The 26179-nt window shown below is 46.4% G+C and overlaps 1 protein-coding gene across 7 annotated transcripts in view; it reads right to left on the bottom strand.

Moving 5' to 3' along the window:
- Positions 1-24729, bottom strand: part of ARHGAP8 (Rho GTPase activating protein 8) — a 347233-nt gene extending 322504 nt beyond the window's left edge. For 5 of the 7 annotated variants that reach the window (XM_029600084.1, XM_029600085.1, XM_029600081.1 and 2 more), the window contains exon 1: positions 24458-24728. The gene's annotated coding sequence lies outside the window, so the exon portion shown is untranslated. Of the gene's footprint in view, positions 1-24457 lie in introns of all 7 variants that reach the window. The other 2 variants (XM_029600083.1, XM_029600080.1) reach the window with 1 other exon arrangement.
- Between the last annotated feature and the right edge of the window lie 1450 nt (positions 24730-26179).

Consider the following 26179-nt stretch of genomic DNA (forward strand, 5'->3'; position numbering starts at 1 on the left):
CAGGTGTTCTCAGAGGTCAGCAGGATGTTAGTCCTCACACATGGGTGACATCATCAGATAGAGCCCCGATGCGGAAAACATGTCAAAGTTTCTACAACCTTAACTAGGCACACTGAGCATGCCCAGCATGCCCTATGCCATGCATCCACGCAGGGTTCCTCTTCAGTTTCATAACACAAAATTATGATTAAAAATAACAAATAGGAGAAACCCAAAGCCACAAGGTGGCGGACGGGTTTCATGAAGACTAAGATCCTGCTGTCCTTGGAGAACACCTGTTACATGTAAGCAATTCTGCTTTCTCCAAGGACAAGCAGGATGGTAGTCCTCACACTTGGGTAAAAATCTAGCTACATGCTGCTCCCCAAAACAAAAGGGGACCAAGAGACACCTAACCAGGTGCCAACAGGCACAACAACACTGGTGCTGTTGGTAACAGAGGGGGAGACAGCCAGAACCCAAACAACAGGCTCTAGGTTGGGAGAATTGAGTTCTATACCTCAAATAAGTTCCGAAATACAGACTGGCTGAACCTACTGTCACGGATGGCCATCCCTATCCAGACAGTAATGTGATGTGAATGTGTGGAGAGAACTCCACGTTGGATTTCCTCCATGGGAACTGCTCGCAAGTGGGCCACAGACGCTGCCATAGCTCTGACAGAATGACCCTTGACATAACAGAAGAAGATGCAATCTGTAAGCCCATTTGATATTGTCTATTTGGCAACAGCAAAACCCAACCTATTCCTATCCAAAGAAACAAAACGTTGGGTGGACTGTCTATGGGCTTTTGTCTGCTCCAGATAGAAAGCTAAAGCTCGCTATCAGCGTTCGTTCGCCTTGGTGTGAATGGGGCCTGGGAAAGAATATTGGCAGGACGATTGACTGCTTAAGATGGAAATATGTCACCACTTTAGGCAGGAACTTAGGGTGTGTGTACGCAACCACCCTGTCATGATAAAATTTAGTTTAAGATAGATAAGTCACTAAGGCCTGAAGTTCGCTGACCCTGCGCACTGAAGTGACCACCACCAAAAATATGACCTAACAAGTCAGGTACTTCAGGTCACAGGTATGCAGCTGCTCAAAAGGAGCTTTCATCAGCTGAGTTAACGCCATGTTGAGGTTCCAAGTCACACAGGGAGGCATCAACTGAAGCAGGCCCCACATGAAACATATAACTATAGGCTGTACAGAGATGGGCGTACCATCTACACCATGGTGGTATGCACCCAATTGCACTCAGATGAACTCTAATGGAGTTGGTTTTTAAGCCAGCCTCCTATAGGTGTAGAAGGTAATCAAGTAGTTTTTGTGAGGGTAGGAGAACAGATCTAGGGTCTTCGGCTCACACCACATGGAAATGTTTCTCCACATCAGTTCGTAGGACTTTTTAGTGGAAGGCTTTCTAGAAGCCACCAGGACCCAAGACACATCTTCTGAAAGATCAAGCAGCTGCAGAATCAACCTCTCAACATCCAGGCTGTGAGCGACAAGGCCTGGAGGTTGGGATGCCTCAGCCTGCCCTAATCTTGCGTGATGAGATCTGGGGAAGTCCACAGACTGATCGTTTCTGGATGGACATCTCCGCAGGAGTGGAACCAAACCTGTCTCGGCCAATGAGGGGCTATGAGGATCATAGCCCCTCTGTCCTTGCAAAGCTTCAAGAGAGTCTTTACTACTAAAGGAATCGGAGGATATGCATACAGAAGACTCTTGACCCAATGTAGAGCAAGGGCATCCGAGGCTAGTTTGCCATCTGACTTCTACAGGGAGCAGAACTGAGGCACCTTCCTGTTGCACAGGGACACAAACAGATCTACATCTGGGCTCCCCAGAGGCAGAATATCTGATTTGCTACTCTCTGGTCCAGGGACCACTTGTGGGGTCTGAAGGCTCGACTCAGCCTGTCCGCTACCAAAGTTCGCGACCACACAAAGAAGAAGATTGGTAAACTCCAACTCAGGCCGCGTTTCGCTCTATTGAGCTGCTTCAGGGGCTACATAGACACAAATGAAACAAAAATATAAACATATAAACACATATATAACCATGCATAACATAATAAAAGATTAAAAAATCAAAACTTTTACAAACAGTACTGGATAAGACTAAGCAATAAAGGAAAACACATAAATGTTACCCATCAAATTGATAGTTATGGTCAGATGAAAGGTACAGAATTGATTCAAACTTTGCCTATGATTGAAAGATAAAGTAAACTAGTGGTCATATATTATAAAAGAACAATTGTGTAACAAAACAGGGTTTGGTAAGAGTATAGAATCTATTAATACTCATGTAATTTGCAGTGTATCATTGAGCTATTGGAGCTAAAACAGGGGTTTAGTATGTTTCATAATTAGTGTAAAGAAATGAACTCCCATTATTTGACCGATTATGAATTTGCTGAATATGTTACTAGTGTTTACCGATCTTCTTCTTCGTGTGGTCGCTACTTGCAATACTGGATCGGTTTCCAGTTTGTTTCTTTGGACGCTACCAAAGCTCTCTATCCCAGCCAGGTACATGGCCCTGAGCACCATCCTGTGGGACAGGGCCCACAACTAGAACTGGACTGCTTCCTGACACAGGAGGTATGATCCCATGCCTCCCTGCTTGTTTACTTACCACATGGCCACCTGGTTTTCGGTCTGGGTCAGGACAACTTTGCTGTATAGCCGATCTCTGAAAGCCTATACCAAGTACCTGATCGCCGGAAGCTCTAGGAAGTTGATTTAACATGAATGCTGCTGAGCAGACCAAAGACCCTGGGTACCAAGCCCATCTACTTGAGCACCCCATCTCAGGGTAGATGCATCCATGGTTAGGACAATTTGAGTGGGGAGACTCAAAAATAAGATCCCCTGTTCCAGATTTGAAAAGTACCCACCACCAGGACAATGAATCCCAGACAGATGAGGTGACTCAGATGCAATCCTGGTGGCTCTGAGTAGCTTGGTGCCACTGTGGCCTCAAGGTCCATTGGGCTGTGCGCATGTGTAAAAATGCCAAGAGAGTAACATGGACGGTTATGGCCATATGGCCTAACAGTTCAACATGTGCCAGGCTGACACCTGCTGGCTCTATTGATTCTCTGCCACAATGGTCACCACTATGATGGCCCTCTGGCAGGGCAGAAAGGCCTTGGTCTGAGCCGTGTCTAGCAGGGCTCCTATAAGTCCAATTGAAGTGACAGGATGATATGGGACTTTTGAGAACGAATCCTAGTGACTCCAACCAATCATCCAGATACAGGAAGACATACACTCCCAGGCTGTGGAGGTGTGCTGCCACCATGGCCAGGCATTTTGTGAAGACCTGTGGGGCAGACACTCAGTACTGGAAGTGTGTTCCCACCCAAAATCGGAAATTCTTCCTGTGACTGGGAAAATCTTAAAATGAATGTATGTGACCTTTAGGACGAGGGAGCACAGCCAGTCCGCTTTTTGCAAAAGGGGGATCAAGGTGCCCAGGGAAACCATCTTGAATGTTTCACTTCTTAGAAACTTGATCAAGGCCCTTAGGTCTAGGATGGGGCGAAGTCCTCCAGTTCTCTCTGGAATCAGGAAGTACCTGGAGTAGAATTCTCACCCTCTTTGCCCTGGTGGTATGGGCTCAACCACTCTGGCCATTAAGAGGGAGGAGAGCTCCGCTTGTATTTATTTATTTATTTATTTATTTATTTATTTAAATGCTTTTAAAATATACCGACATTCATAGGACATATCATGCCGGTTCACAATCAACATTGTAAAGGAGGAAGAGGAAATTACAAATAACAGGGAGGGGGGGAGGTGGAGCAGTGAAGGAAAAAGGAGAGGATGGGGGTCAGGTGACAGTAAGCGCAGAAGTTGCGGGAAGGAGAAAGGTAGTGAAGTGCTAGGGGAGAGAGAAATTGATAGGAACTGTGTTAAAAAAACTGAGAATAAAAAATTAACAAATTTACAAAATCAGGAATTCCCTAGGATGCATCAACGGATTAGAAGGGGTAAGGGAATTGGAAGTGGCAGTGGAGGGGGTTTAGGTCTGATTGGAGTCAGGGTATGCTTGTAAGAAGAGCCAGGTTTTGATGCCTTTTTTGAAGTTGGGTAAGGAAGGTTCAAGGCGGAGATACGTGGGAAGAGAGTTCCAGAGGGAGGGGCCGGCTATGGTAAAGGCTCTCTCTCTGGTAGTTGAGTGGTGTGCTATTTTGAGGGGTGGGATGTGTAAAGTGCCCGCCGTGGAGGCTCTGGATGGACGATTGGATGTACGGAAACGTGGTGTTTCCTTGAGCCATTCGTGGTCATTTTTGTGAAGCATGTTATGGAGTATTGTAAGGGTTTTGTATTTTATACGGAAAGGGATGGGGAGCCAATGCAGTTTTTTTAAAACTGCATTGGCTCCCCAATGCAGTTGGCTCCCCAATGCATAGTACCTCCTGATGCATTACTGGCCTCCAATATAGGCATGAAGGGAAATTTGGTGGGACACTTAACAGAGTCAATTGGTACCCTTGGTGGATGATGGACAGAACCACTGTCCAAGGTTACACTGGGCCACTGGTTCACAAGAACAACAGCCTGCCCCCGACTGGAGGGTCCATCGTCCCAGGTATGGGCAACTGGTTTACGCTTTCTATGGCCCAGTCAAAACCCTGTCTCCGGAGTTGACTGAGGAGCTGGCTGTAGTGTGGGGGCTCTTTGCTGCCTGGGATGCTGTGGGAGCCCTGATGATGTTGACAGGAACAAGGAGACAGAAAGAAAGACTTTGGTGAAAGAAAGACTTCCTTCGCCCCAGTCTCAACAGCCTCCTGGATAAGGAGGATGGATCAGGAGTATTGGTGGAGTTGTTGGAGGGTCTCATGGTGGTCCCAAAGTTGGGCCATAGCATCCCTCACCCTACCTCCAAAGAGATTCTCTCCAGTACACAGCATGTCAGCAAGTCATGCCTGTACCTCTGGTCGGAGATCTGAAGACCATAGCCATGCCATTATGTGGGCACCTATTCCCATTACAGAGACCCTTGATGCCATCTCGAAAAATCGTAGGTCGTACGGATCTCGTGTTTCTGCACTCCAGACCCTTGTGTAGCAGCGACATGAGGTTGTTATGCTATTGAGGCAGCTGCACAGCCACCTCCTGCACCTGCTTCCAGATATCTCATGAGTACTGGCTCATGTAGAGCTGATAGGCAGCAATGTAGGCAATAAGCATGGCACCTTGGAACACCTTCCTCCCAAGAACGTTCACCACTCTGTGGTTATTCCCCAGGTGCACAGAGGAATAGGTCTGAGAGCGCTTGGCCCTCTTGGGAGCGGATTCGATCACCACCGACTAGTGACGTAGCTGATGCTTACTGAATCTGGTAGCTTTCTGGAAGAGGTAGACCCCGTCCCCCTTTTTGTTAACAGGAAGCACTGTGAGGGGGAGTTTCCCCTATCCTCAGCAGCAACTCCTTAAGGATCTTGTGTACTGGGACTACCACAATCTCCTTAGGAGTTTCCACGAATGGAGCATCTCAAGCATTTTGTGCCTGGCATTCTCCTCTGCCAAAAGTTGAAATGGGATGGCCTCTGCCATCACCCTCACAAACCCTGCAAATGTCAAATCCTCAGATGGGGACTTCCTTTGTTCATTTGGAGGAGAAGGGACTGACGGGAGACTATCAGAGTCCTTGGAGGATGACTCCATAGGCTCTTCCCCTCAGGGATCATAGGGTCCCGTATCCTCACTGTATGCTGCAGGGGATAGGACCTTAGATGGTCGGCCTTCAACCAGAGGTGCTGGCATCAGTGGAATTGGAAGAGGGGTTTATAGGCCTCAGCATCTCTGCCAGCCTCTGTGGAGCTTCCTCCTCGGAGAAACCGACAATGAACACAGTATCAGTAGGGGGAGGCCTCGGTGTTCTGCCCGGCACAGATGCTGTCCCGGGAACCAATGCCAGCTGGGTCAGTAAGGCACTGATGAGCACGTTGAGCTTCTCCAGAAGTGATACAAGGATGGGTGGCACTGACTCCACAGGACTGAAGCCTTGCAGTGCCAACTCCTCCGCCAGCTGGACTCACCACTCCAGTTCCTTCCTCAAACATTGCCAATACTAACACCAACTAGGAGAAAGGAGGGGTGGCCAGATCTTCCTCAGACTCATGAGGAGGACTGGCGACTAGCACCAGGACCGGTGAAGACCGTCGCGGACCCCCAGCATCAGCAGAGGATGTGATTTCCTCACCTCAGGGTTGCTTCAGGGGCATCACAGCAAAAGCCAGTGTATCCCTCCGCCCAGCACCATGCATTGACATGGACTGATGCCAATGCTTTTTAGGCTTCCCTCGAAGCTCAGCCCACTCTTTCCCCGGTGCTGAGGTTGAAGACGACAAACCTGGTGGTCCGGCCAATGTTGATGGCGTGGTGTCCATCAGTGCCAATGTCACTGATGCCGATGGCATGGACTTCCTCGACCCCAAGAGCTGATCCATCTTATTTAGTCGAAGCCTAAGCGGTAGCCCCAGACATCATGTGATGCCCCCAGGCAGAGAATGCACACCTCATGAGGATCAATGATAGACATGATCCTTGGGCATTGGTGAATACCATACTTGGCCATGACAGGGCAAAACAAAAGGCCACAAAGTCAAAAGCGATGGTGGCGGGCATCGGCCGGCAGGCACCAAGGCACTGCCGCCACATAGGGAATCAACCGCAAAAAGAAACTTACCTGAAACGGCAAAAACCCTGACTAGGGACACTATGAGAAGGTACCGAGAAGGTCCTGGTGACAGATCGAAGGGAAAAAAATTACGAAAAACATGAAAAGCAAAAGGTTTTCCACATGGCTAAAAACAGCCAAAATGAGCTCAATCATACCGCGAAGCTTATAGCTCTGTGGAAAAGAAGAGACTGAAATGGGACCCTGCATGAACATGTGGTATAGGGCTTGCTAGGTATGCTTAGAGTGCCAAGTCAAAGTTCTAAAAACTTTGGCATAAGGTTTCTGCATCAAGGCTCCATATGATGATGTCACTCATGTGTGAGGACTACCATCCTGCTTGTCCTCGGAGAAACTGAACTTATCCAATTAATTGGTAGCCACTGAATATCCAGCTACATTTAGCAGCCACCAGTTAGCCAGATAAGTCACTTATCTGGCTAAGTAGATAGCCGAATAAGTTATGGTCGGTCAGTGGCCAGATCGGGGCAGCGCTACTTATCCAGGTAACTTAGTTCCTGATTCACTAAGGGTTTTTCCTATAGACTCAAAATGGGAGAAAAGCCTTAATGAATCTGACCTTTAGCTGGATAAGTAACAATATTCATACTTATCTGGTTAAGTTAATTGCATATGTTTGCCCTGCCATAAAGCAGGTCTAACTTAGCCGAAAATAACTTATCCAGCTAAGCAGTGCCAAATATGGAAATAATTAGAAGCATAGTAGTGCTAATTATCTAAACAGATTATTTGAATATTGATGCCATAGTATTAATGTGTAAATATATATATTTTTTACTTCAGAAGACTGTACTTTGAATGTCCTTTCTAAATGTAAAATCCTAGTTCAAATGCATAATTTTTAAATTGTATGTGGTGGGTGGGTGGGTGGGGGGTGCAAGGCTGTAAGCTTTGCCTTGGGTGCCTAATACCCTTGCACCAGCCGTGGCTCCACATGGGAAAGCAGAATTCGATCTGGAGCTATGTTGTCATGAACCAGGCTCTCCCCAGTCTTGGCTATAACAGTGATGTATATAGTCTTGGCCTGGGTTTAATTTTTTCTCTTTTAAGTCCTGGAAAAAGCATGCAATATGGATCACTTCTGGTCCCTTCTCCCCAGAAATAGGTAGGCAGAGCAGAGCCTAGGAACCATAAAAGCAGCAGACTGTGTAGCACGCAGTCAATGAGAATGTGCTGGAGTGGGGAAGACCCTGAGAAGTGGAGATAAGCTACTGTCATAGAAAGTGAAGGGGTGAGCCACGAGGTGGTGCCTGTGCAGTGTTAGTGAGGCTTCTTCTGAGGTGGCTGGTGGTGGGCAGATAGCTGTGGAACCAATGAGTCTTCTGGTACGTGAGGGTGCCAAGAAGGGGTCAGAAAGGGGTCAGGAAGGGGGTTGCTGCAGGCTGAGGAAGGGATGGCAACAAGCATCAACTTTATATAATGATGCAGCAGTGCACTTGCTGAATGAGCACAAGAGAAGCTGCACAACAGCAAGTGAGTTTGTCTGTCTGTCTGAGCCACTGGCTGGCAGTGTGGTTGTCTGCAGTCCTCCCCTGGAAGGTAGATTTTCCACAGAATAAAAAATACAAGGACAACATACCAGTGAGAGAGGCTCATAGGGAATGTGAGAATACATTTTTCACTGAAAGAATTGTGAATTTCTGGAACAGACCATAGGAGCAAAAACAGTGACAGAATTCAACCATGAATGGGATATACAACTAGGGGGCAACTGTGTGTGGCGATGTAAAGTCTTGACAGCTTTTTACCAGTAGACTTTAAGTCAATTTTAAAAGGGTACTTTTTTCTTTTGAAAAAATTGTCTCAAAGAAAGTACCTATTATGCGCATAAAAGTACATGCACACGAGGCAATTTTCAAAGGTGCCATTTATGAGAGTATAGCATTGTCTTTATCTTCATAAATGCCTTGAAAATGCTTTTGAAAATTGCCTCCTAGAGGGTAATTTTCAAAAGCATTTCCTCAAATGGTTTATCTATAGAAATGGGCATTTTTAAAATTGCCTGCATGATATGCAGGAAAATTGACACACTTATGTCCTATTCACACACCTGTTTACCCTGACTGAGCGAAGGTGTATCTGGGGGCAGAGTTCAGGAGCAGTTAGCAATTTTTACATGCATAATTTTGGATATTCAAAAGCATGCATGAAAAATTTTCACAAGAAATTTTTACAAAAGCTTTAGCAGATATAATTGTGTGCTGCTAGATTTGGTGGGATAATTTTCTAAGCAGATTTAAGCACATGAGTCCACTTTGAAAATCGGCGTAACTTTAGGCATGATGTTACAAAATTACTCCCAGGATCTTAATGTGAAAGAAAGGAGAATGCCACAGATCAAATTAGACCTGTGACAACACAGTAGACAGGTATAATGAGCAAACTGACTGGACCAAATGGTCCTTTTCTGTCAACTTCTATGCCTTTTCTATATTTGAGGGCCATTCACATTTTTATTCCTTTAGTTGTTAGAATTGTAAAACGGATCATTCACTCTCACACTTTTCCTCTCTCCTCCATGCATTCTGTCCTGTATTGCTAATGAGGTCATTTGGCTGGGTAAATATTCACCCTCATAGTTTGCCCTGGGTGAAAACTGCTCCCCTCAATGTGGTTAAAAGCAGGCCCTGGCTTTTACAATGCACCTTTCAACCAGGTTACAAAGAATATTCCAAGGGGTATATTTAGCTCAGGGGAAGAAAACGGTGCTATAGGTTTGATTTTCAAATGCATGTATGCCCTTTAACCCATGATTAGCTCCACAGAACCAGCAGGTGCAAAAGCACATGCACCATTTTTCTGTGAACACTTAGGTAGGTTCCTCTGTGAAAATTATCCACAAGGAACACGTCTACAATGTGCCAGTACCTTGCAATCAGGCAGTCAATTGAAAATTGCCTTTGATATGTCCCAATTGATATGTCCCAATTGGTATGAAAGTATGCTACAATTACTCTGCATCTATATTTCTATTAAATTAGAACATCAGAGAGCCTGTGTAGTAATTGTTTACATGGCCACAGTAATACAGCAGTAGGGTTGTCTAGTCATTAATACATCAGCACTAGTACTTATATTCCCCCAAACTATCAACTTGCTTTTTTTTGGGAGACTTAACGAACAATATTTTGTGTTTTGTTTTTTTATTTCTATACCAACTCTCTGATTTTAGCTTAAGATGGTTTCCAACATTTTTTAGCCTTGCCTCCTGACGTTGGGAACCTGCGGTAGGTTGTCCTCCCAGGTTGCGTCAATCCCAACTCAGGCCAGGGGTCCACATCCCATGTCAAGGTCCCAACAGTTTGCCAAGTACATGGACCTGGCAGAGGCCTCGGCTCTGCAGGCCATACCAGGCCTAGCTCAAAAAACCTTGGAGTAGCAGAAGGTATTGGAGTCCCTCACCTCTGCAGTGGAACGCCTTAGCCAACATCTGGATTCCACCATTCACCCGGGCGCATTGCCGTCCGCTGTGGCGGGGGCCCCAGACCTTCCGCCGACTACACGGTCAGTGCTGCCTCTTCCGGCACCACCTCGCTTCGCTGGGGATCTACAACTCTGCCGCGGCTTCTTGAACCAATGCCATATGCACTTTTATCTCCAGTCAGTGCTGTTTCCAGATGATCTCACCAAGACAACTTATATACTCTCCCTCTTGGATGGTAAGGCCCTAGCTTGGGCATCCCCCCTCTGGGAGCGGGCTGATCCAGTGTTGCAGGACTTGCAGCGCTTCCTCTCACTCTTCTGCACAGTCTTCGACGATCCTGGGAGGCAGTCTATCTCTAGTACCTCCTTGTTGCACTTACGTCAAGGGTCCCATTCCCTAACGGACTTTGTCATTGAGTTTTGCACCCTGGTATCTGAACTTCACTGGGGCAAAGATTGTTTGTGCTCAATCTTTTTGGATGGCTTGGTTGGCCGGATTAAGGACGAGTTAGCAGCCCAAGAGCTGCTCCCATCACTGGATGGCCTCATAGAGCTGGCCGGGTGGATAGATCGCTGACTTCCGGAGCGCCCCCGGGAGTTACATGCTCCCAAGAAACTTCCTCTGCCTACCCAAGTTCCTCAGCGCTCTCCGTCTCCCAAACATACCGCAAGCCCAGCCAAGGTGGCTTCCGAAGAACCCACGCAACTGGGTCGTGGCCGATTGACCTCCAAGAAGCACCTCCGGCGCCGTCGCTCTGGACTGTGCTTATACTGCAGAGAGGCTGGGCACCTCCTGGCTCAATGCCCGGTACACCCGGGAAATGCATGGGCCTAGGCCATGTTGGGGGACTACTCCTGGGCCTGACATCTCCCGATCCCCCTCTCACTCGTCCAGTCACTCTCAAGATGGACGGCCACGAATTTCACACTCTAGCCCTGATCAGGAGGCAATTTCATCCTTTTTTTTTTTTTTTTACATCTTTATTGATAATTTAATTTACAAATATGTTAATATTTCCATTCAATTTTATTCATTGAAATGCAATCACATTTTCTTCATACAAAAGGAAATTCACATTACACAAATCAATTTATATATGGAAATTAGAAATTCGCAATTTGTATATTCGGAATCTAATCGTTTTGGAAATATGATGATAGGAGGACAGAAATATAATAAGGAGATTATTACCAAGAAAGTAAATAAACAGTTAGGGCACTAACACAGTACTACAGCTGGTATTACAAATTATTTCGCCTTACTCGTTAGAAAGCAATGGGGATGAGGTTGCAGATTGCCGAGTCTCCACAAACTGGCGCAATTGTTCTGAGGGGAAAAAAACAAAAGTTTCTTCCCCTCTCCTTATTACACACCGACAAGGGTATCTTAGCAAAAACAAAAATCCTAACAAGATAACTCTGCCTAAGAGCTAGAAATTCTCGTCTTCTAGTATGAGTAATTGGAGCCAAATCAGGATATATTTTAACATTTTGGCCATGAAATGATACTGGAAATTTTTGAAAATAGGATTTCATAAGTTTCTTTAAATCCGATGTTGTAATAAGTGATACTATTAAAGTATTTCTAAGACTTCTAAAGTAGAAGTTTCTAAAAAACTTGTAAGGTTGGCAGGTATTGAAACAACGGGAACAGAGGTTCTTTTTGTTGCAGTTGGATACTGCTGGAGGGATAGTGGACCCTTGGGCCGGCCTACCTAGGGAGGCAGGGTAGGCCGGGAGGCGGAGCCACAAGCTGGAGGTGTTCACCCAGGAACCGGGGACCCCCCGGGAGGAGCCCGTAGGGTCCCGGGTCCTTGGGACTTGGAACAGAGACAGAAAGTCCAGAGGCTGAGATAGGTGTAGACCGGGACCAGAGCCAGCAGAAAGGATAGGAAGTCCAAGGTACCCGGAAGGCAGGGAACCGGCTGCGCAGGGCCGAGGGCCGGCTGAAGGCAGGGCAGCGGGCAGCTGCGGAGTCTGTAGCAAACCGGAGTCTGAAGCAGGCTGTAGGCTGAAGCGGAGTCGGAAGCAGACCGGAGTCAGGGGCTGGCTGCAGGCTGAAGCGGAGTCAGAAGCAGACCGGAGTCAGGGGCTGGCTGCAGGCTGAAGCGGAGTCAGAAGCAAACCGGAGTCGGAGGCTGGCTGTAGGCTGAAGCAGAGTCGGAAGCAAACCGGAGTCGGAGGCTGGCTGTAGGCTGAAGCGGAGTCGGAAGCAAACCGGGGTCAGAGGCAGGCAGCAGGCTGAAGCGGAGTCAAAGGCAAACCGGAGTCAGAGGCAGGCAGCAGCGGAGTCAAAGGCAAACCGGAGTCAGAGGCAGGCAACGTGGAGATCACCAGGAACGCAACTAAGAACAACACGGGGTTGTGAACCTCGTTGCAAGGCGATGAGAGAGAGTTTGAGCGCCGGTTAAATCGGGGCCTGGGCGTGACGTCAGCAGTGTGGGCGGGGCCAGGCTTCCGGGAGCTGGGCGCTCAAGACGGACGTCCTCGTGCGCGCGCGAGACTGAAGGGAAACAGGCACGTAATGGCGGCCGCCACGTGGAGTGAGGGAAGCCCCCGGAGTCCGGAGCGGGCGGAATGCGGTGATCCCTGAAGCGGAGGTAGGCGGGCTTGGGCCCTAACAGAAGGGAAGCGGTCGGGACCGCAACACTTTTTGTTATAAAGAAACATGAGTTAATAGAAGGAATATCTGTATCAGGAAAACCGAGTGCCTCTGTTAAGAATCTCTTTAAAGAAATTTCCCCCGCCACCTTTGGAAAATTCACTATTCTTACATTTAGATGTCTTATGTTATTCACAATCATTTCAAGACACCGCGAACAGGCTAACTGATCTTTTATCATTACAGCATTTAAGGTTTGGAGAAACTTTATGTGGCTTTCAGTCTCCCCAACTCTAATAGAAACCTCATTCGTTTGCTGCTGGATACCACAAAACTGTTCTTGAAAATTAGAAGAAACTGAGTCAATTTTAGTTTCAAGTCTGTTTATGGCTGAACTCATTCGCGTCTTCGGGGAGCAACAGAGCCGCGTCTCCGTCTGAGCCGCATTGGCAGGAGGCGGATGCTGGTCTGGGCTTAGGGAAGCCTCGTTCAGGGGAGCTTCCCGTTCTCCTTCCTGGGAGCTTCCAATGGGTTCACCGTATCCCTCTCCTTCCAGCTGGGTCATAAAGCGGTCTATTTCAAGTTGCAAGAGTGGAGCTAAGGGCTCAGAGGGAAAGACCCTTACTTTTCCTTTTCTCTTGGCCGGCATGGCCAGGAAATTTTTAATTTGGAAATAGTGAATAGCAGCTCGAGATGCTCAATAATCCGCTGTGCTGCCATCTTGTCCTCCTATCAAATTTCATCCTTAAACAGCTTGTGCAACACATCCGGATTCCCAGTTGCTTCGCTCCAGTACCTCTCTTACTCTCCTCCATCTCCGGAGAGCCTCTACCAGGTAAAGTCATCCATACCACCGTCCCGCTTGTTCTCCGCACCGGTGCTCCTCACGAAGAACCCATAGCTTTCCACATCATCGACCACTCCATCCATCCAGTGGTACTCGGTCTGCCCTGGCTAAGAAAACATTCTCAACAATTTGACTGGGCATCCTTGCAACTCTCCCAGTGGGATACCACCTGTTTTGCCTCGTGTCTAAAGTCGCCTAAGTCCCATCGCTGTCTCTCCATGGCGCTCCTCCCAGCCAGGCTACTGTCCTGTCACGGTCTCTACGCGGAGGTCTTTTCCAAGCAAGGAGCGGATACCCTGCCTCCGCATCGTCCGTTTGATTGTTCATCAACCTCCTGCCTAATACAAAAACCCCCTGGGGTCGGGTCTATCCGCTATCTCTTGCAGACACTAGGGCCATGTCCAACTATGTACGGGAAAATTTAGCCAAGGAATTCATCTGCAAATCCACATCTCCTGCCAGGGCAGGCTTCTTCTTTGTGGCCAAAAAGGACGGTTCCCTCAGTTCCTGTATTGATTACAGGGATTTGAACGCCATCACACAGAAAGACCGTTATCCCTGCCACTCATTGCTGAGTTATTTGATCGCCTACAGGGAGCCCGGATCTTCTCCAAACTTGATCTGCGGGGAGCCTATAACCTTATCCGCATCTGGGAGGCTGCCGAGTGGAAAATGGCCTTTTATACTCGTGATGGCATTACGAGTACTTAGTCATGCCATTTGGACTCTGCAATGCCCCACCCGTTTTCCAGAATATGATGAATGAGATCTTCCGCGACCTGTTATACAAGTGTGTCATCGTCTACTTGGATGACATTCTAGTCTTCTCCAGGGATCTCCCCACTCATCGCCAGGACGTTCTCAGAGTGCTCCAACGTCTTCGAGACCATCAGCTCTTTGCCAAACTCTAGAAATGCTCTTTCAAGAAGGAAAGCCTACCCTTCTTAGGGTACATGGTCTCCCAGCATGGATTCCACATGGTCCTGGAAAAGCTTAAGAGCATCCAGGAATGGCCACAACCGACAGGCCTACGGGCTGTTCAGCGATTCCTTGGGTTCGCTAACTATTATCGGACATTCTTTATTTCCTCCGAATGATCCCCCTATCCGCCCACTTACTGCCCGGCCTGCACCCGATGATTTCACCGAGGATTTCAGCCTACTAGGCCGCACAGCCTGCCACATGCTTCTGCTGTTGCAAAAGCACACAGCTGCCAGTGACTTTTTTTTTTTTTTTACACAACAAAGATTTACAGGCCCAGACACACAGGAAAGCACAAAAATAAAAGTAAGGGTACTTCCCTGTACTGGGCAGGTGGAGGAGCTTTGGGCCCACCAAGGGAACCAGACCACTGGCTGTCAGTGGTCCCAGGCTGAAGCTGGCCAGGGGCATCCAACCCTCCGTTCGCCCGGCTCAACCCGAGGGATGATCCTTCTGTAGGAGCCTGTCACCTCGGAGTTAGCACCTCTACCATCTCGCTAACCGACACCTTACTCAAAGGCATGGATCATGGGCAATCTTTTATTCTCGCCATCCTTGATATCTCCGCTGCCTTTGATACCATAAGCCATAAGATCCTCCTGGACCGATTAGCCGATATTGGTATTACTGGCACCGCCCTACTTTGGTTCACATCGTACTTAAATAATAGAGGCTACTCTGTTAAAATCGCCAAATCTGAATCCTCCCACATCCATCTGACCCAAGGTGTCCCGCAAGGTTCCTCCATATCCTCTACCCTCTTCAATATATACTTACTGTCCCTCTGCCATCTCCTCGCTGACCTCGGCCTCAAATTCTTTCTATACGCGGATGATGTCCAAATCATCATCCCGATTAAAGAATCCCTTCCCAAAACCCTCAAGTTTTGGGGAAAGCTGCCTCTCCTCCATAAATACCCTTCTCACCAACCTCCAGCTGGCCCTCAATACTTCCAAAACCGAACTCCTCCTTATTTCCAATCATCAGAATCCCTCACTACTCAATTACCAAGACCCCAATCTCTCCGCTGACTCCTTCCCAGCTCATGTGCGAGATCTTGGGGTCTCCATCGACAATCATTTCAACTTTAAAAAGCACATTAGCACCACTTTAAGAGAAGGCTTTTTCAGGCTCCACATTCTAAAAAAAACCAAACCCATGCTTCATGAACAAGATTTCCGTACAGTCTTACAAGCGACGCTACTCTCAAAATTGGATTATTGCAACTCCTTACTCCTAGGCCTCCCCTACACTACCATCAAGCCCCTCCAAATATTACAGAATGCCATGGTGAGAGTCCTGACTAATACCCATAAAACTGACCACATCACCCCCATTCTTAAGGAACTGCACTGGCTCCCCATCCCAGTCCGTATTATACATAAAATCCTCACTATCATTCACAAATCTCTCTACAACCATTACCTCTCATGGCTTGATGATCCCCCGTTTCCGCTCACCCGACCGGCCATCTAGATCAGTTCATCAAGGAACCCTCCTCACCCCCTCACTCAAAACTGCACACCTCTCTTCCACCAGGGAACGCGCCATCTCCATAGCAGGCCCATCCCTCTGGAATTCCATGCCCCTCGAGCTCAGATTAGAAGTCTGCACAAAAAATTTCAAAAAAGGTTTGAAGACTTGGCTCTTCAATCAAACCTACCCAGATCTGAACCCCCCCAGCCCCCCTCCCTCCTCCACCCGCCTACTCCTCTCCCTGTGTTCCACCCTCATCCTGCCTTTTTCTGGCTCCCAAATCCTCCGCCAGTCCTTACCCCCCGCCCTCCCCGGTCCCTCTCACCCCCTCCCCCTGCCCCCCCCGCTCCAGTTCCGCCACCCCCGTATTTATCACGCACCTTGCCCCCCTCCCCCTCTCATTTCACACTCCTCCCCCTGAGCCCTCACCCCTTACAGGGGTGGGCAATTCCAGTCCTCGAGGGCCGCAAACCAGTCAGGTTTTCAGGATACCCCTAATGAATATGCATAAAAGAGATTTGCATACAGCTGAGGAAGAGTGCATACAAATCTCTTTCATGCATATTCATTAGGGATATCCTAAAACCTGACTGGTTTGTGGCCCTCGAGGACCGGAATTGCCCACCCCTGCCTTATACTCAGTGCTATCACTGTACCTTGTTTGTTCCTGCATTTTGCCACAATATATTCAATGGAATATTTTGTATACTGTTCGATGCTTCCTGTAACCTTGTAGATAATGCTTTTTATTAGTCCTTTGGACAATTGTTCTTTTGTTTTGTACGCTGTCCTTTTCCTCCCTTCACTTTCTCAGAGTTTTTCTCTTCCTCGCTGTCCCCTTTCCCCTTCCCTGTTTATTGTATTTCTCCTCAGTTTTATGTAAACCTCTATGATGTCTATTCGAATAACGGTATAGAAATATATTAAATAAATAAATAGATCTGCTGGAGGTAGAGAAATACTGAGGGACTGCAGGTGGCACTGTGGCAGTGCCCAAAGTTTTGTTCTCTATCGCCATCTGCTGGTAGGGATGAATAAAACCTGCTTGTCTGGACTGATCTGGGTATGTTCAGGGATAATGTATTCATGTAAAACAATATCAGAAAACAATGAATAAAATATTATACAATTATTAAAACCACGAAAATACCTTAAAGGTGAATTTTAAAAGCTCTATGTGTACCAAAGCGGGAAATATTCACAGAAGTCAAGCTGGTATGTGCCGTGCAGATTTTAAAAAGCACGCAAGTACGCTCATATCTCCCAGTATGCTCCCAAAAAAAGGAGCAGGGTGTGAGCGTGGTCTGGATGGGGAATGGGCGTTCCTAAATTTCTCAATGAAATTTGTGCATAAATATTTACGTGCACAAGCATGCACTGTCGTCTCCTACTGCAGTGGTTCTCAATCTTTTTTCGGCCGGGACACACCTGACAAATGGTTCTCACATGCGCGACACACTGAACATGTGACCGTCACGGGGCTAAATGTAAACATGCACTCTGCATCCACAAGAACCCCCTCGACCCCCAGCAATGAGTGCAGAGCAGATCTAGGGCATTACCCTGTACAACTTGCCATACAAAAAAAGATATTCTGGTTTTGATGACATCTCAGTAAAAGCAAACCAAACTCCCTTTACTACCAGGCACAATACCCTTCCTTATGAAAAGACAGTAATTTACCACTAATGCATATCCTATTGAGAAAATACAACAAATAAGACTGATACAAATACCTACATGCTAGTTAAATACCTCACCTCGGTCACATACCCAGAACTGAACTTCACCAAGTACAGAAAACCACAAATTATAAATATGGAGACAGAAACTGGAATGGAAAACCAAAAAAAGCCACTCAGCAAGCAGTGCAAACCTGGAGAAATAGAAAGAGAAATATAGCACCTAACATATTCCCAGGATCTGCAATAATGCACTCAAACTAACCTGCACAAAGTTACACCTGTATTATGCAACACACTCAGACATTAACAACTCTACCTATGAAAAGGCAACACTACAAATATTAAACCAGGCCCTAAACACTAATATACTTCCTATTAGGAAAACAGAATAAGCCAAGCTGCTATAGTGCCCCACACAGAAATAATTGCAAAACTATACTAAAAATGTTACAAAACAGCTGCTGAACAGAACAACATCCAACCATTAAAGAGTCATAAAAATTATTAAAACCTGTCCAAATATCAATACAATATTTCAAAACAGCAGGCATCTCATAATACCCAATAATTAAAATGATAGTCAATCAAGAAAAGTAAACTTAAAAAGCCACCTTTACTTACCCTCTCCAGCAATTCTCCTACCCCTTTCCCTTCCAGGCCAATAGCACTCACCAGAAACAGCAAGGGCTGCTGAAGCTCTGTCCTCACAGTCTTCTTCCTTAGCATCCACAACCAGTCAGTCAGTCAGTCACACACACACACACACACACACACAATTAGACCCCACGACCAGTCTCGGTTTCTCTCACACATACATCAGTCATCGTCCTGACCAGTCTCTCTCACACACACTAGTGACCAGTCTCTTACACAGAAACACCTCACCTCCCTGACCAGTCTATCTCTCAATCACACACATGCTCTCTTATATACAAGCCCTCAATCACACACAAATGCTCTCACACCCACAAACCAGCTCTCACCCAGGCACCCAGTCACACCAGCTCTCACCCAGGCACCCATTCCCACCCACACACACAAGCTCTCACCCAGGCAACCATTCACACCAGCTCTCACCCAAGCACCCTTCACACCCACAAGCTCTCACCCAGACACCCATTCACACCCACACACACCAGCTCTCACCCAGGCACCTATTCACACCCACACACCCCAGCTCTCACCCAGGCTACCATTCACACACACACACACCAGCTCTCACCCAGGCACCCATTCACACACACACACACACACACCAGCTCTCACACAGGCACCCATTCACACACACACACACACACACCAGCTCTCACACAGGCACCCATTCACACACACACACACACACCAGCTCTCACCCAGGCACCCATTCACACACACACACACACACACCAGCTCTCACCCAGGCACCCATTCACACACACACACACACACACACAAGCTCTCACCCAGGCACCCATTCACACACACACACACAAGCTCTCACTCAGGCACCCATTCACACCCACACACACAAGCTTTCACCCAGGCACCCATTCACACCCACACACAAGCTCTCACCCAGGCACCCATTCACACCCACACCCACCCAAGCTCTCACACAGGTCCCATTCACACCCACACACACACACACAAGAGCTCTCACCCAGGCACCCATTCACACCCACAAGCTCTCACCCAGGCACCCATTCACACCCACCCACACACATACAAGCTCTCACCCAGGCACCCATTCACACCCACACACATACAAGCTCTCACCCAGGCACCCATTCACACCCACACACATACAAGCTCTCACCCAGGCACCCATTCACACCCACACACACCTATTCACACCCACACCCACAAGCTCTCACCCAGGCACCCATTCACACCCACCCACACACATACAAGCTCTCACCCAGGCACCCATTCACACCCAGGCACCCATTCACATACACAAGCTCTCACACAGGCACCCATTCACACCCACACACACAAGCTCTCACCCAAGCACCCATTCACACCCACACACACAAGCTCTCACCCAGGCACCCATTCACACCTACACACACACACACACACAAGCTCTCACCCAGGCACCCATTCACACCTACACACACACACAAGCTCTCACCCAGGCACCCATTCACACCTACACACACACACACACACAAGCTCTCACCCAGGCACCCATTCACACCTACACACACAAGCTCTCACTGCCAAACTTCTTCTTCCTTCGCTGAAGGGATAGGCTCCAGTTCTGCCACGGCTTTACTACAGTGGGCCTTCTTTTTCACTGCCATGTGGATGGGCTCCCATGGCGGACTTGCTTGATCGTGGTCGGGTTTCCTCTTTGCCACCACGGGGATGAGCTCCCGTGGCAGCCTTGCTTCATCGGGGTTCGACACTGCCATTCCTCCCACCCCACCCCCGGGCTATGCGGTGCCTCTTCTTCCTGCCTCACCAGCCAGTCAGAGGCTTCATCCCTTCTTCCTAATCCCACTGGCAGGTAGAAGGGAGGAGGCTTCTGACTGGCCTGCGCAGGGGCAGGAAGAATGAAGGAGGCTTCCCATTGGGCAGTGGGGACAAGAAGAAAGGAGGCTTCTCATTGGCCCGCAGGGGCTGGAAAAAGGGAGAAGGAAGTACAACCGGGGCAGTGGGACACCGTGAGCCGTGACAAACCTGCCGGTGCTTGGCGACACACTGGTATGTCGCGACACACCTGTTGAGAATAGCTGCCCTACCGCATAACTTTACTTCTGCCATGGATGGTTTGTAAGCACTGAAACAAAAAAAAAAAAAAAAAAACTAAAGAGGTTAGTGGAGTTTTAAGAACTGGGTCTAACAGGGTAAAAGGTAGGATAGTTTACTAGGGGGGTTAGGAAGTCCTATGCTTTACCTGGGAGAACTGGGAATGAACTGGGTAAACCAGTAATTGCTTCGGCGCATGTGTCTGCTAAAATACCCACACTTGCGCAGTAGAGGCGGCATTTACATGCACATAGCCATATAAAATGCACATAGCCATATAAAATGCCATATAAAATGCATATACAGCATAGCTCTCTGCTTCAATGACAGGGGAGAAGAATAACTGATACTTCACACATCCAGCAGAGCTCTCTGCTACAACGGCAAAGGAGAAGAAAAAGGGTTCGCACTCAAAACGCGGGGAGTAGCTGGCTTGTTACGGCAGTTACTACCCCAAACCAAATGTGCCTGATACTTCACTTTCCATGCATATCCAGCATGGTTCTCTCCTGCATCGGCATGGGAGAAAGACTGATACATCACGCATTTCCAGCATAGCTCTCTGCTTCAAGGGCAGGGGGAAAAAAAAAAACCAAAAAAAAACCTGATGCTTCACGCATATCCTGCATAGCTTCAACGACAGGGGTGAAGAAAAAAAAGGATTCGCAATCACAAAGCGAGGAGTAGCTGGCTTGTTACGGCGGTTACTACCCCAACCAAATGTGCCTGATACTTCACTTTCAATGCATATCCAGCATGGCTCTCTGCTTCTACAGCAGGGGAGAAGAAAAATAAAAAAAAAAAAAACCAACAAGAGCTGTACAACATAGTCTAGGTAAAACAAATAAGCATGGGTGTAGCTTGCTTATCGCGGCGGTTACTGCCCCTACTACCCCTAACTAATCAAGCTAGATATTTCACTTGCATGCAGCTCCATCACTGCTCTCTACATTAATGGTGGGGGTGGAAGGGGAATAGAACAAGGAGCTAAGAGTAACAGATAAGAATGAGAGAAAAAATGTGTGAGGCTTGCTGGGCAGACTGGATGGGCCATTCGGTCTTCTTCTGCCGTCATTTCTATGTTTCTATGTTTCTATGTTTCTTCTAAAATTGGATGCGCATACAGCCTATTTTATACTGTGCATGCATATACACACGTGTATAATATGGCACGTGTACAGTTGCACCCACGCAGATGTTTCAAAGTTACTGTCCCCATGTACATTTATCATATTTTGGTAAACAAGTCCTTTAGTTTGTTAATTTACTCTAGCACCTCTTCCAAATTAGCACTCTTATTTATTTATTTAATTTATTAAAAAACTTTTACATACCGACGTTCATAGACATATCACAGCGGTTTACAAATAACAGGGGATAAATATTGAAATTGAGGGGGAAGGATAAAGTTACATGTAACAGGCGAATAAAAACTTGGAAGAGTTGAAGAAAATGGTCAGGTGACCTAAGCGAGAAGGAGTTAAATAGATAGAGCAATAAATTATAATAACATTGTTTGTTTCAGTTCCTCTGAATCTTCAGAAAGAAAAATTCACAGTTGCCTCCTGAAAAGTCAGCAAAGTGATTCTTTCCAGCTCTTGGCATACATAAACACTAAACAGTTAATTTTACTATTCAAAAGTTAAACTGCATTAGTCGGGCTAGATGTAATCTGACAACAGAGGAGCCTGTGTGATCTTGACTGGATTGTCTCTGAGAAGTGGTTTGAAAGAAATGCAATGAGAAAGTAAGTGAAGCAGGCCTGAGGCATCCTTCACAGCACCTGGAGTGCTTCAGTCTGCTGTGAAATGTATTCTGCTGAAGCTGCTTGGAACTGTACTGCCATTTTGTAACACACAGCAAGAAAAAAAACTCATTTCTCCTGTGATATTTTTTCTCTTCTGGGTCTGACCCAACCTGATGACAGAATTATAAGGTAAAAAATGCATGAGTATCATAGAAAAGGAGATTCTGATTTTAGTAAAAGAGTTGACTCGATCCTATAATCTACTGACTGGTTCAGCAGCTAGTGGTGCTTTAAAAATGTACAAAAATAAAGCACTATACAGAAAAAAAATGTCTAAGCCTTTTTAGTTACAGGTGATTACTACTGAAAATGAAAGAATAGTAATGTGAGATGTTCAGAGATAAGACGTATTAACAACCAGGTATATTCCCAAAAAGAGCTATGGAAACTGGAAAGTCCCTTTCACTTTTTATTTCCTCCTCAACTCAAACCCTGACACTCTAATTATAAAATATGATCCTATTTGGCCCAAACGTTCAGTGACATCATTTTAAGTCCCTATAGCAGCATAGCTACATAGGATGATCATTAGATCCCTTGTATTCTGACTGACTTGAACACAGGGCATTTGTTCTCTAGAAAAGCCTTGAATGCAGATGGAACTACTAAGAATGTCTGCCAATTCTCTTTTAATAATAGGATAAAAAAAAAAATCTAAACCACATAAAACAACAATTCTGCTTTTAATGATCATAATTCCCTCTGAACAGGGTTTTTATTGTCTATTAATCTCCTGGGTATGGGTGGGTTAAAGGTCAGACAAGGAATTAACTACTAGTAAAGGCCTTGTCCACTGGGTTACTGCTTAATTAGCACCGTAATTCATTACTCCTTTATGGCTATGAAAGTTTTATTTATTTATTTTATTTAAACAATTTCTTTACCGCTTAGCAAAATTTCTATGTGGTTTAACATAAATACGTTCATTATTGGCTCAACAAACAAACCATGAGAACATAGTATAAGAAATATTAAAAAGAAATTTAAAAAAAATTAATTTAAAAAAATTAAAATAAACAAACTAAAATTGCTTATGGGCCAATACAGTACAGTGCACTCTGACGGAGCATACTGTTAACCCGCCATTGGACGCACGTTTTCGACGTGCTAGCATTACCCCTTATTCAGTAAGGGGCCGAAAATTTGCGTCCAACCAGCCGAACCTAATAGCGCCCGCAACATGCAAATGCATGTTGATGGCCCTATTAAGTATTCCCGCGCGATTCAGAAAACAAAATGTGTAGCCAAGCCGCACATTTTGCTTTCAGAAATTAGTGCCTACCCAAAGGTAGGCGCTAATTTCTTCGGGCACCGGGAAAGTGCTCAGAAAAGCACTAAAAACTGCTTTCCTGTGCACCCTCTGACTTAATATCATGGCGATATTAAGTCGGAGGTCCGAAAGTTTCAAAAAGTAAAAAAAAAAAATAAAAAATTTGAGGTCGGCCAGACGCTCAATTTTGCCGGCGTCCGGTTTCCGAGCCCGTGGCTGTCAGCGAGTTCGAGAACCAACGCCGGCAAAATTGAGCACCGGCTGTCAAACCCACTGACAGCCGCCGCTCCGGTCCAAAAGGAGGCGCTAGGGACGCGCTAGTGTCCCTAGCGCCTCCTTTTACCCGTTTTTACCGCCAGGCCTCATTTGAATAGAGAATCACGCGCACAGGAGAGTGGCCTGCTCGCCCGCGGACTTTACTGTATTGGCCCGTTAGTTACATTAAACACCAGCTTTTCTTTATCAAACTAATTTGATGTTCCTGTGGCTATGCATCAAAGTAAGCCAGAGCAAACAAATAAGTTTTAAGATGCTTCCTAAATCTTAATAAAGTTACTTCCTCTTTTAAATCAGAGGTTATCCTCTGCCTTTAAAAATTCATTCACTGGAAAATCAGTAGCTAGGAAGAATTCTTTCAGCAAGCGTCACTAAACTGGAAATGCCAATAGTTAACTTATTAACTTGAGACCAATAAGAATGAGCAGAACGTGCACACCTCTTCCCTTTATTCCTATGCTAAACCTGTCTGAATCTGGTGAAAGACAAGCGTCACCATTTTAGTAAAACCTAAACAAAAAGTGCACTTTTTAGTCAATTACAATGCATAAAGCCCGTTAATGTGCATCAGTAATAGGAGGAATACTGCATAATAAAGTACCACCCATTCCCCCGGGGACATCCAGAACAGGAAAGCTGTTGCTCACCTTTTGCCCCGGCTGGATGGTATAACAACTCTGCCTCAGTCCCTGCGTTTCTGCTGGCTTTGTGCCTCAGGTGGAGGAGCGGGGGTCTCTTGGCAGTTATGAGAGCGAGAAAGAAGCGGAGGATGTACGATTTCGAGGCAAGTAAGGGGTCTTTGTAGGTGCTCAGCTGTTACCGGTAGGGAGGGAAAAAAGAAGAAAGAGACCAGCCCGCCTGGGTGCAGTACACAAACAGCAAGCCAGGGCTCCAATCCAGCACCTCCAAGCAACGACAGGTCTTAAAGGGAAACGCCTTCAAGTTTTAAAACAAAGTGAGAGAGGTTTATATTTGAATAAGGAGCAGACTCCCATTTTCTGGAGTTCTTTGGATCCTATACTTTGAAAGCCTTGTTGGCTACAAATTGCTATTGGAAGAATAAAGGCAAAACTAAAATAAAAATGTAAATCGTACAGTCTTCAACATTGTTAATTATTTTCGTTTTTCTCTGCACCAGAAAGAAAAAAGAGAATATATAACCTTTGTTGTTACTGCACAAGAGTATCTGTGTATATATTTTTGGACTAGAAAACCAACTATGAATTTTGCATTTGTAAATTATTTCCAATACATTTGTTGTTGTTTTTTTTTGTATTTTCAAAATGTGCTATTGGGAAAACTTCTCCCATTGCCTGCAGTGTAACTGTCCAACTGCTATTTTATGGAAATTTCTTCCAGTTCTTGTCAGTTAATCACCTGTGGTGAAATTAGAAAGTGGTGATCACCATGGATCCTAACTGTCCACCAATCATAGAGACAGCAATAGTCAAAGTCTTTTAAGCAGTAAAAAAAAATGTATTTTATCTGGGAAAATGGGGCTTAATATTGCCCAGCATGTCTTTGGATAAAGGTATACCCGTTTGTCAACAGCATGCATATTTTTAACTGTGGATTCTGGATATGTTCTTGGGGACAGAGCAAGGAAAAGAAAATTAGGTCTTACCTCTGTTAATTTTCATTCCTGTAGTACCAAGGATCAGTCCAGACTCCTGGGTTATGCCCCCGCACCAGCAGGTGGAAACAGAGCAAAACTTGTCAAGCTCCACTATAATTACCAGGGTGCCGCCCACAGCCTGCCAGTATTACTCAATGTCAAAGCAGTGGATATTCCCCATATATCTAACTATATACATGAAAAACAACCGGGTCACTTCCCCCATGAAGAACCAGACCCGGCAACAGATTGAATTGACAGAGACTTGCAACAGCAAAAAAACCTTTCATCCAACACAGTGGACTCTCCGAACCTACTGTAGGAAAAACACGGGCGGGCCTCTGGACTGATCCTTGGTACTAAAGGAACGAAAATTAACAGAGGTAAGACCAAATTTTCTTTTCTCTGTACGTACCGGATCAGTCCAGACTCCTGGGATGTACCAGAGCTCGCTATCTAGGGTGGGAAACGGAGAGGCCCGCTCGCAAGACGCCTGCTCCAAAGTTCCCCACTCCGGAATCCTGCACATCTAAACGATAATGACGTGCAAACGTGTGCAGGGACTTCCAAGTCACTGCCCGGCAGATCTCTGAAGGTGAGATCTGTTGACGCTCTGCCCAGGATGCCGCCTGAGCCCGAGTGGAGTGGGCTTTTAGACCCAACGGTAGAGGACGACCCGCCAGGAGGTAAGCCGAATCAATTGCCTCCTTCAGCCATCGCGATATGGACGTCTTGGACGCCATATTACCCTTCT

This window comes from Rhinatrema bivittatum, chromosome 4, assembly GCF_901001135.1.
Source record: "Rhinatrema bivittatum chromosome 4, aRhiBiv1.1, whole genome shotgun sequence".
Lineage (NCBI taxonomy): Eukaryota > Metazoa > Chordata > Amphibia > Gymnophiona > Rhinatrematidae > Rhinatrema > Rhinatrema bivittatum.